We start from the raw sequence: 11,975 nt of genomic DNA on the forward strand, positions 1-11,975 counted from the left end.
AACCCAGTAGATCCTCCCAAAACATTGCTAGAACTTATACATGAATTCAGCAAAGTCGCAAGATATAAAATCAATGTACAGAAATCAGCTCCATTTGTATACACCAATAATGAAGCACCAGAAAGAGAAATCAAGGAATTGATTCCAGTTACAATTGCATCAAAAACCATAAAATACCTAGGAAAAAAACTGACCAATGAAGTGAAAAATCAATACACTGAAAACTATAGAAAGCTTATGAAAGAAATTGAGCAAGACACAAAGAAATGGAACAACATTCCATGCTCGTGGATTAGAATAACAAATATTTTAAATGTCAATACTACCCAAAGCCATCTACATGTTCAATGCAATCCCTATCAAAATAACACCAACATTATTCACAGAGCTGGAACAAACAATCCTAAAATTTGTATGGAACCAGAAAAGACCCTGAATAGCCAAAGTAATCCTGAAAAAGAAACCCAAAGCTGTAAGCATCATAATTTTGGACTTCAAGCTATATTACAAAGCTGTAATGATCAAGACTGTATGGTACTGGCCAAAAAAAAAAAAAAAAAAAAAAGACACATAGGTTAATGTAACAGAATAGACAACCCAGAAGTTAACCTACAGATGCATTGCCACCCAATCTTTGACAAAGCAGGAAAGAATATCCAATGGGGGGAAAAGGACACTCTCTTCAGCAAATGGTGTTGGGAAAAGTGGACAGCAACATGCAGAAGAATTAACCTGGACCACTTCCTTACACCATACACAAAAATAAACTCAAAGTGGATGAAAGACCTAAACATAAGGCAGGAAGCCATCAAAATCCTAGAGGAGAAACAATCTCTTTGACTTCGGCCACAGCAACTTCTTACTAGACATGTCTTTTGAGGAAAGGGAAACAAAAGCAAAAATGAATGATTGGGACCTCATCAAGGGAAAAAGCTTCTGCACATCAAAGGAAATAATCAAAGAAAACCAGAAAGCAACCAACGGAATGGGAGAAGATATTTGCAAATGACATATCAGATAAAGGGTTAGTATCCAATATCTATAATGAACTTATCAAAATCAACCCTCAAAAATCAAATAATCTGGTGGAGAAATAAGCAAAAGTCATGAATATAGAACTTTCTAAAGAAGACATGCAGATGACTAATAGACACATGAAAAGATGCTCAACATCACTCATCATCAGGGAAACAAATCAAAACCACAATGAGATACCGCCTCACACCAGTCAGAATGGCTAAAATTAGCAACTCAAGCAACAACAGATGTTGGCAAGAATGCAGAGAAAGAGGAACTATCCTATTTTTAATTTTTTGAGGAACCTCCATACTGTTTTCCAAAGTGGCTACACCAGTTTGCATTCCCACAAGCATTGCAAAAGGGTTCCTCTTTCTCTGCATTCTTGCCAACATCTGTTGTTGCACTACCAGGTATTTATCCAAAGGACACAGGAGTGCTGATTCGAAGGGGCACATGTACCCCAATGTTTATAGCAGCGCTATTGACAATAGCTGAAGTATGGAAAGAGCCCAAATGTCCATCAACTGATGAATGGATACAGAAGATGTGGTATATATATACAATAGAATATTACTCAGGGATCAAAAAAATGAATTCTTGCCTTTTGCCACAATGTTGATGGAACTAGAGTGTGTTATGCTAAGTGAAGGTAACCAGTCAGAGAAAGACAAATAACATATAATTTTGTTCATATGTGAAAGATACAAAACAGCTGAACATAGAGTAAGGGAAGCAAAAATAAGATAAAAACAGAGAGGGAGACCATCTATAAGAGACTCTTAAATACAGAGAACAAACCGAGGGTTGCTGGCAGGATGTTGGGTGGGGGATGGGCTAAATGGGTGATGAGCATTAAGGCGGGCACTTGTTGGAATTAGCACCAGGTATTATTTGTGAGTCATGAATCACTAAATGCTATTCCTAAAATCATTATTACATTATGTGTTAACTAACTTGGATTTAAATTTTAAAAATGCACACCAAAAAACCCATAAATCTATTAGTTAATAAAAAGACAAAAATAAATTAAATGTAATAATTTGTACAGGGATTAAGGAGAGCACATAGTTGTGATGAGTACATGGTGTTGTATGTAAGTGTTGAATCACTTAATTATATACTTGAAACTAATCTTACACTGTGTAACTAACTGTAATTTATATAAAACTTTAAAAAGTGCAAATTTTATAACTACACAGAGAAAATCATTTTCTTACTTAAAATATTAATGGAAAATTAATACTTTTGATAATATATCAGGGCAAGACTAGAAATAATAATAACAGGCAGTTACTCTTTATATTGTCTTCTTTAAGTTATTTCTCATTCTCCTTCCTCTCAACAATATTGATAATAGAGCATGTAACTTTATAGTTAAAGTTTATAAAGTTTAACTTTATAGTTAAAGAAACAGAAACTCAGGGTATCTAAATGACTTGCTTAATGACATACAACTTGGTACTAATAGGGCTGGTACTAAAATCTAGGTCTCTTTACTGTCACATTGAAACTCTGTATCCTATTCTATGCTGTTCCCCTTTACTTGAGATGTTTTTCCAGAGTGTGTGCAGTTTTATTTACTACACAGAAAAGATGGTGTATTTCTCTGTAAAGTGATTACAAACTGTGTAGAACTACAGTCATCATAGTTGTTCCTATAAATAATTGAAATACAAAATATTGAAAATGCCTTAACAGCCAAAAGAAGTATCACCAAATGGCAGCTGCTGAATAGCAAAACAGTCAGCAACCAATCTAATTGTCGAATGTTCTATCTAAAGGCAATTTTAAAAAAAGCAACGAATTAAAACAATTTTCCAAATTCTGACTGATGAAACAGAAATTGATGTTCTCAATAGTCACTGCTTTGAGGGGTACATGAGAAACTGAGGGGGCACTAAAGGAGATTACCAAATGGTATATGTTATCCTGAATTGTCCTGGTTTAAAAGAATGGAGGCCCCTGGGTGGCTCAGTTCGTTAAGTGTCTCTTGGTTTCAGCTCAGGTCATAATCTCACTGTTTCGTGAGTTCAAGCCCCATGTCAGGCTCTGGGATAGTAGTGCAGAGCTTGTTTGGGATTCTCTGTCACTCCCTCTCTCTCTGTTCCTTCCCCACTTGTGATGTCTATGTCTCTCTCAAATAAATAATTAAACCTTAAAAAAAATAGCAAGAATATACTTGTTCTCTAATATCTAAGAAATAAAGATATTTGCCTTAAGTTTAGAACAAAATTAAATTGAATGAAAGCAAGAAGTGAAGTATAATTTTAACATTTTAAAAGCTGATAGCTCTAATCGAAACCAGAAGTATTTATCTTCTAAAAATAGTTCTTGGACCCTGGGTTAGGCCATTCTTTCTTTTTTTTTAAATATATTTTTTAAAGTTTATTTATTTTGAGAGAGAGAGAGAGAGCATGAGTGGGGAGTGGCAGAGAGAAAAGGAAAGAAAAAAGTCCCAGTCTCCACACTGCCAGCACAGAGCCCAATGTGGGTCTCAATCTCATGACCATGAAATCATGACCTGAGCCCAGATCAAGAGTTGGATGCTCAACCGACTGAGCTACTTAGGCACCTCTAGGCCATTCTTCTTCTTTTTTTAATGTTTACTTATTATTATTTTTATTTTTTGAGAGAGATAGAGAGTTGGGGAGGGGCAAAGAAAGAGGGAGACACAGAATCTGAAGCAGGCTCCAGGCTGTGAGTGTCAGCACAGAGCCCCAGGCAGGGCTGGAACCCATGAAGTGTGAGATCATGACCTGAGCTGAAGTTGCATGCTTAACTGACTGAGCCACCCAGGCGCCCCAGGCCCTAGGCCATTCTTTCTTTCTGACTTGCACTCCACATACTTCTCTGCCAATGACATGTAGCATTTCTTTCAAAGTAAAGAGTCAAGCTGACCCAAACTGAAAATGTTTTCTTCACCAATCACATCCTATTTGAATGGCTTCTCAACGCTATTCAATATTTCTTCTAGCTCTATAATATTTTCATGGGTATCTTAAGAAAGCAATTTTTAAAAAGTGACAATTTGCAAAAGCTAGGGATTTTATAGTTTATTTTGTGTTGCATTGATGAAAGATATGTGTAAAAATGATAAAATGCATTAGTACTTATTTTATATTAAAAATGAAGGAATAAGAAAGGACAGTTGACATTGAATAATTTATTAGTTTTATAAATATCATTGAATATATACTATTTTTGAAATTCTCTGCTAGGCTCTGAGTATATATAGTGAGCAAGATTTTGTTCCATGTCCTCAAGAAACTTATAGTATAGTCAGCATCTTACAATTAATAAATTGCAATAGTGAACTCTCCATTGCTATAACCGACAGGTTTTGTTTTTGGTTTTGTTTTTTTAGAGCGAGGATGAGCAGGGGAAAGGAACAGAGGGAGGGAGAGAGGGAGAGAATCATAAGCAGGCTCCATGTTCAGCCTGGAGCTCCACACAGGACTGAATCCCATGACCTGAGCTGAAATGAAGAGTGAGATGCTCAACCAGCTGAGCCACCGAGGTGCTCACCTAAGCCTTTCTTTTTCAATCCAACAGAAATTTGAACTTGTAAAAATCAAATATTCAACAGGTATTTATACTTGTGGTTTCTAAAGTGGTCTGGAAGTCTATAATGCAAGATCTTGTAAAGATGGTAAGTGGCTTGTTGATGAGAACTTCACTGACTGCTGTTGGTGCAAAAAATGATGAGATAATTTTTAAAAATTCAAATCAGAAGTTGTTAAGAGTCTCTTATGTGATGGGTATTGAGAAGGGCACCTTTTGGGATGAGTACTGGGTGTTGTATGAAAACCAATTTGACAATAAATTTCGTATTAAAAAAAGAAAATAAATAAAAAATAAAAAATAAAAATATCCCTAAAAAAATTTTCAAATCAGAAGTTATATTTCTTGATGTATAACTTAAGCATTTATAAAACCAATAAGGCCAATTTAATAAAATCAAGAGTATATATGCAAATGAAAGATACAATAAAAAGGATGTTGAAAAGTGTAGACAAAAAGTATCATAGTATCATAGAAAATTGACTGTAACACATTTGTGGAAAATGTTTATCATATAAGTATGTGGATTGTGTTCTTATTGCACTATTAGCATTTAAAATTACCTTTGAAATCTTCGATTTGCATTGAATATTGAAAATCATTCCAGTTTATTACTGCATACTTCATATGGAAATTGCTTTTTTTTTGGCTGGGGGATACAAATATCTAGACTTCTATAAATTAGTGATGTTCTTTAACCTTGAGACTGTTACAGTATTATTTTAAAATCAGAGGAAAATCTAAAATAAGGTGAAATCCATGTGGCATGGCTATCCGATTTTTGCTATATTACCTTATTAAAAAGGTTTTAATAGTTTTTTACTCATTAGAATCATATTACTCCGGAGATTTTCTCTTTTTGAATAAACATTCTGATATATATATATATATATATATATATATATATATATTTACTATATATATGTTTATATATATATTTACTAGTTTATATATTTACTATATATATATTTACTAGTTTAATCTCTTTTTTTTTTTTCAACGTTTATTTATTTTTGGGACAGAGAGAGACAGAGCATGAACGGGGGAGGTGCAGAGAGAGAGGGAGACACAGAATCGGAAACAGGCTCCAGGCTCTGAGCCATCAGCCCAGAGCCCGACGCGGGGCTCGAACTCACAGACCGCGAGATCGTGACCTGACTGAAGTCGGACGCTTAACCGACTGCGCCACCCAGGCGCCCCTAGTTTAATCTCTTAAAATGTGAGTGTATTTTGTGATAATGTCTTATTCTTTGCTTATTTTTAAAAATATTTTGTTATTATTTCCTTAATTGATTTAAAGACACTTCATCTATCTAAAGATTCTCAACAGGGCTGTATGTGTGGCTGAGTGTTTTCTATGGTAAATTTTGAATTTAGAGATTATCTCCAAAAATAATTTGTCTTTAAAAATCCTATTTTGCCTTTATTGAACATGCACCCTTTATACAAGTTTTGAGTTTACTATTGTCAGGCAACCCAGGAGTATTAACTGCTTGGGACCACTGCTTAACTTTTAATTTTGGATAACCCTAGACCATATAAATAGTATAAATTTAGACCACAACCTTTTAAAATACAGTCTTGTGTTTATAAATTCTCAAGACAGACTTTTTTTTTTTTCTCACTTAGAGGTCAGACTAAGATAAGCACAGATTCCTGGAATCTTACTGCTCTGATTGGTAATTTTTTTAAAAAATTCAGTGTAGGGGCGCCTGGGTGGCGCAGTCGGTTAAGCGTCCGACTTCAGCCAGGTCACGATCTCGCGGTCTGTGAGTTCGAGCCCCGCGTCAGGCTCTGGGCTGATGGCTCAGAGCCTGGAGCCTGTTTCTGACTCTGTGTCTCCCTCTCTCTCTGCCCCTCCCCCATTCATGCTCTGTCTCTCTCTGTCCCAAAAATAAATAAACGTTGAAAAAAAAAATTCAGTGTATATATAGTTCTTTAAAGGTTTTGGTTTTAATCAGGTATCTCCTTTAAAATTTCCCACCTCATGTGAACCTAAGACTTAAGCTCATGCCTTTCTTGAAATTGACTCACAAGCCCCTTAGCTTGAGGACCTATAAATCCCTCCTTCCCCAACACAGCATTACCAGGGCAGCCTCAGTGCTGTTGTTCATTTGTTTGTTTTTGTCCTCTGAGGATTGCTTTTCTTTTCCTGTGCTCTCACAGTATTACACTTACAGGGATATTATTATATTTTATCTTATAATTCTATAAGTTTTGTAATGGGAATTTTCAGATTATTTATTCTTCCATATTATAAGAATTGGAAGTCTACTGAGTTTATACACTTGGAAGTTCCATTTGTAATATGCAGAAAAAAAGCATGCTCATAATCTATTTTTCCCTTATAGTGTTTTCTTTCTTCAAAGAGTATTGCCATATTCCAACAGAAACTTAAAGATTTCTATGAGATTTTTGTTTGTTTTTCTTATATCTGGACTTAACTTTTAAATATATTCTTCTTGACTTCTTTCTTGTTTTATAAGTCCACATAATTTTCATTTAGGAAAGGGTACTCATTATAAAACTAGAAAAAAAAAGCCACATATAACTTGAAATCTATTTTATAGGAAAATTTAAATTAATTCAAAATAAAAATAAGCTAAATGTTAAGTTAAATGTTAGTATTTAAACTGCTTTTTAAAAACACATCTTTTTTTAAGAATTTGTAATGTCTAGTGGAGAAGCATAATTCTTTCATGAAATAGTTTCAGGAAGCACAGATGTTTTTCAGTCACCTACAGGGATATATCCCACCAGAGTAAGGGCAGAAGATGCCTCTTCCCCCACTTTCTTATCTGGCTCCATTCCTTCGCAATCTATTTCTTTCAGTGATTAGCTCAAATATGCTTATTTCAGCAAAGTTAAGCTTATCCTCTTCATAAAAATTAATTTGATGGGATGAGGTAGGGAAGAAGTAGACAAACTCATTTAAAAAATATTGGCAGGTCCAACTGACACTTTTTGGGGGGATACCATTTTAAATTATGCCCACCACCCAAAAAATCTAAGAATTCTAATTACTTCAGGGAAAAAATTAATATAGATTTAAATTAATTGAATCATAAATGTGCCAACTTTATGTTAATTTATATAGGTATCAACTATTTTATAATACATTCTGTATGTATGTCATTGATATTACGCCAATGTCAGTAAGTGGCAACTGAATTATATGTCTGTGTATTAGTTTTCTATTGATGCCAAGACACATTATCACAAGTTTAGTGTACTAAAGCAAAACAAATATACTGTTTTACAATTCTGAAGATTAGAAACCCAACAAAGATTTCAATGAACTAAAATCATGGTAGCAGGGCACCTGGGTGGCTTAGTTGGTTGAGCATCCAAGTTCAGCTCAGGTCATGATCTCACGGTTCATGGGTTCGAGCCCCATGTAGGGCTCTGTGCTTATAGCTCAGAGCCTGCAGCCTGCCTAAGATTCTGTGTCTCCTTCTCTCTCTGCACTTTCCCCACTCATGCTCTGTCTCTCTCTCTCTCTCAAAAATAAATAAACATTAAAAAAGTTTAAAAATAAAAATAAAATAAAATCATGGCAGCAACAGAGCCATATTCTTTTCTGGGAGTTGTAGGAAAGACTCTCTTTCCTTGCTTTCACCAGCTTCTAGTGGCCACCCATATTCCTTGGTTCATGGCCCCTTCCTTTATCTACAAAGCAGCAACATTGCATCTCTTTCACCTTTCTTTTCCTTGTATCTCCCTTTAACTACATTCAGGAAAATCTAGAAAAGTTTTCTTCTTTTAAGAACTCATGTGATTACACTGGGCCCACTTTCATGATTCAGAATAATCACCCCATGTCAAGGACCTTAATCTGAAATATATCTGCCAAGTTCTTTTTGCCATATTAGGTAATATTATCACAGGTTCTGGGATTGAGGGAATGGATATCTTTGGGGGCCATCATTCTGTCCCATCTCAGTGTGTGTAATTAAAGACTTTCTCTCAGCTATCTAAAACTTTGCTTAAACAAAAGAATTAGCAATGCAATCAATCCAATTGAGTCAGTAATATCATGAAAAAAATTAACTGGAATATTTTATATAGAGTCAGACGTAAAATGAAAGCTATGTCATATAAAAAGAATAAGCTGAATATTCAACAAGTATTTGTTGAGGATCTATAGTATGCGAAGCATTTTGGTTCTTAATCAAATAACATTAAATTGGGTTTAACATTATTAGACTTGATGAGTGTCTACTACTTACCAAATATCTAGATCACAATGAATAAATCTAGTAATTGTGTAAAAGCTTTAAAACCTCACAGGTTGGTATATTTTTAAGTTTACATTTATTAAAAAGTTGTTATAAATTATTCATACCATTCAAATATGAATATTTTACACTATATAATGAAAAGGAAAAAACTTCATTTTTTTTACTAAATATTAAGAATTTTATAGTAAAAACAATTTTTATTTTAAGAAATAAAATACTGAGGGGTGCCTGGGTGGCTCAGTCAGTTAAGTGTTGGACTTTGGCTCACATCATGATCTCACAGTTTATAGGTTCTGTAACTGCACACTGAAGAAAAAAAGTTCTCAGACACTTAGACTGAGCTTATGTGCAGGGCTGCCTCTGCAAGCGAAATAGCAGCAGCAGCAGCAAACTGCACATAGTCTTTATTTCATGTTCGCCAGGTATAAACATCAAAGAATATCAAAGCATGTGAGGAAAACACAAAGAGCTTCCAGACATAGACCAAACACACATCTGGTGTTTATGTGAAAGCATGCAGGGAAGATGCACAAAGACTGCCAGGCAATTACAGTGGGTCTGTTCCCTAACTAGTTCCTGGGAGATCATGGGGCTCTGTTCTCAGAATGCTATCCTGTTGGACAGACTTGAGACCAGAACATCACTGATGTTTCAGCAAGTACCCCATTCAGTTTCCCAGGGCTTACAATACACTGTCTAGAAATAACTCCACAGGTTCGAGCCCTACATCTGGCTTTTCTGCTGTCAGAGTGGAACCCGCTTCGAATACTGTCTTCCATTCTCTCTGCCCCTCCTCAGCTCGTTCTCTCTCTCTCTATCAAAAGTAAATAAACATTAAACAAATTTTTTTAAGAAATAAAATTCTGAGAGATCCACTAGGAAAAAAAAATAGAAAGTATTTGCAGCAAATTAAATTTTACCGTAAAGTGGCTTTCATTTGCATTTCAATAATTCAGATAGTTTGTGATAAAAGTCAATTTTATGACCTAACTTAGTAAATCTTTTTTTATTCGTAACTGGACATTACACACTGAAATAAATTATAGTACTCAGTCACCAATTCATTTTAGTTTTCCTTTTTGTGAAGCTTCATTAATTTAATAAACCGTTTAAGAATTAAGTATCTTGCATTTAGCTGAGGTTTCAGAAATGCAACATTTTTGAAACATCCTTATGTATAAAACTCTCACAATGGAAAAGATAATTTTCTTTGCAGAGAAACATGTCTTATTCATCTTTATGTCTCCCATTTTGTGATGGTGAATCTATTATTGTTTCATTTTATGATCTGTGAAAATATCAAAGCCATTTAAAAATGAATTAAGTACGGGGCGCCTGGGTGGCGCAGTCGGTTAAGCGTCCGACTTCAGCCAGGTCACGATCTCGCGGTCCGTGAGTTTGAGCCCCGCGTCAGGCTCTGGGCTGATGGCTCAGAGCCTGGAGCCTGTTTCCGATTCTGTGTCTCCCTCTCTCTCTGCCCCTCCCCTGTTCATGCTCTGTCTCTCTCTGTCTCAAAAATAAATAAACGTTGAAAAAAAAATTAAAAAATAAATAAATAAATAAATAAATTAAGTAGGCTTCATGCCCAGTGGGGAGCCCAATGGGGCTTTGAACTCATGACTCTGAGATCATGACCTGAACTGAGATCAAGAGTTGGACATTTAACCGACTGAGTCACCTAGTGCTCCAATGTTTTTTTTTTTTTTTATAAGTTAAAAACTTAAAACACAGGGGAAACGATGTTGGAGTAGAATTATACTTCTTAGCATACATCTTTCGAGTAGCAATAATGCAAGAAATAGCACCATTATTATAACATTAGATTAATATTTTGTGTGGAAACTTGTACTTGCTTTCTCTTTCCTTGTCTCTCTTTTTCCTTTTATTTTCCTTTTTCTTCTTTTTCTTCTTTTTCTTTTTCTTCTTTCCATTCTCCGCTTCCTCTATTTTCCCTTCCTTTCTTTTTCCAACATCTAGCCCCTCTCATCCTGAAGAATTTTAAAAACTGCTACTTAAAAATGATTAGTTATTCCATTGTATATATAAACCACAATTTTTTATCCACTCATCAGTTGATGGACATTTAGGCTCTTTCCATAATTTGGCTATTGTTGAAAGTGCTGCTATAAACATTGGGGTACACTTGCCCCTATGCATCAGCACTCCTGTATCCCTTGGGTAAATTCCTAGCAGAGAAACTTAACAGGAGGCCATGGGGGAGGGTAAGGGAAAAAAAAGTTAGAGAAGGAGGGAGCCAAACCATAAGAGACTCTTAAAAACTTAGAATAAACTGAGGGTTGTTGGGGGGGGGAGGGAGGGGAAAGTGGGTGATGAGCATTGAGGAGGGCACCTGTTGGGATGAGCACTGGGTGTTGTATGGAAACCAATTTGACAATAAATTTCATATTAAAAAATGGTTAATGTATCTTAAAGCACATGTAATGGTGACATATAATATTAACTTAATATGCTTTCCTTTTATTTGGTTGCTGAGGAATATGTTATCTTTTTTTGCAATAATATTTTATTTTTTTTTTAGTTTTATTTTTTATTGAAGTAAAATTAGCATACAATGTTATATTAGTTTCAGATTAAAACACACTGATTTGTTAATTTGATACATTACTCAATGCTCACCACAAAAATTGTAGTCACCATCTGTTTTACCATATGATGTTATTACAATATTACTGACTATATGCCCTATGATTTATTTTTCATCTTTATGACATTTATTTTATACGTGTAAGTGTAAATTATTAATTCAAATTTATAATCGAGTTCAGATTGACATGATTTTAATTTATTTTTTATAGCTTTTATTTAAAGTACAGTTAGTTAACATACAATGTAATATTAGTTTCAGGTGTACAATGTAGTGATTAGTGATATGTTGTTTCAATGTTTTATCTTCAAAACTCTGCAGATAATTTATTTCTGTCTCTCAAATAACCATACCCCAATTACAATAATCAATTTACATGCAGTAAATCACATTAGCTTTAATAATTATAATATGTATCACTTGGACCTATATTCATTTCAATAGGAAGAATAAATAATTGTCAAGTGGGCAAAAATGTGAAGCAGATTATGTGTTCAAGTGAACAGAGATTAGACAGCAATTGATTAAATAAATGAACTATTTGGAGA

The sequence above is a fragment of the Leopardus geoffroyi genome, chromosome X (assembly GCF_018350155.1).
Source record: "Leopardus geoffroyi isolate Oge1 chromosome X, O.geoffroyi_Oge1_pat1.0, whole genome shotgun sequence".
Taxonomy (NCBI): Eukaryota; Metazoa; Chordata; class Mammalia; order Carnivora; family Felidae; genus Leopardus; species Leopardus geoffroyi.